Below are 393 nucleotides of genomic sequence, written 5' to 3'. Positions count from 1 at the left end.
CTCCCCATTTACAAACACTTTATTTCCTTTTTTTCATTTTGTCATATTTTTTCTTTTCCCTTATTACCTCTACCCTACCCTTCCCATTTTCCCTACACCTTTAACCCTTTTCTTCCTATTTCACATGGTCATTTATCTCAGTAGGATCTTATGTACTATGATAGCTTTTCACACCAGAGAAACTATTCGGTATTTACACAGGTGTGACTTATTTATTTCACTTAGGAGTATATCCTCAATATGTATCCATTTTCCTATGAATGAATCTAATTTTTCATTCTTTATGGATAAGTCGTATTCCATTGTATAGAAAAAACACATCTTCTTACCACATCTTCTTTATCCAGTTTCCAACTGATGGGCAAATGGGCTGTTTCCAAGATAGATATTACA

Source organism: Fukomys damarensis, unplaced genomic scaffold (assembly GCF_012274545.1).
Source record: "Fukomys damarensis isolate Sample0158 unplaced genomic scaffold, DMR_v1.0_HiC HiC_scaffold_39, whole genome shotgun sequence".
Taxonomy (NCBI): domain Eukaryota; kingdom Metazoa; phylum Chordata; class Mammalia; order Rodentia; family Bathyergidae; genus Fukomys; species Fukomys damarensis.
The sequence above is the reverse complement of the archived record's forward strand: the minus strand, read 5'-3'. Positions refer to the sequence as shown.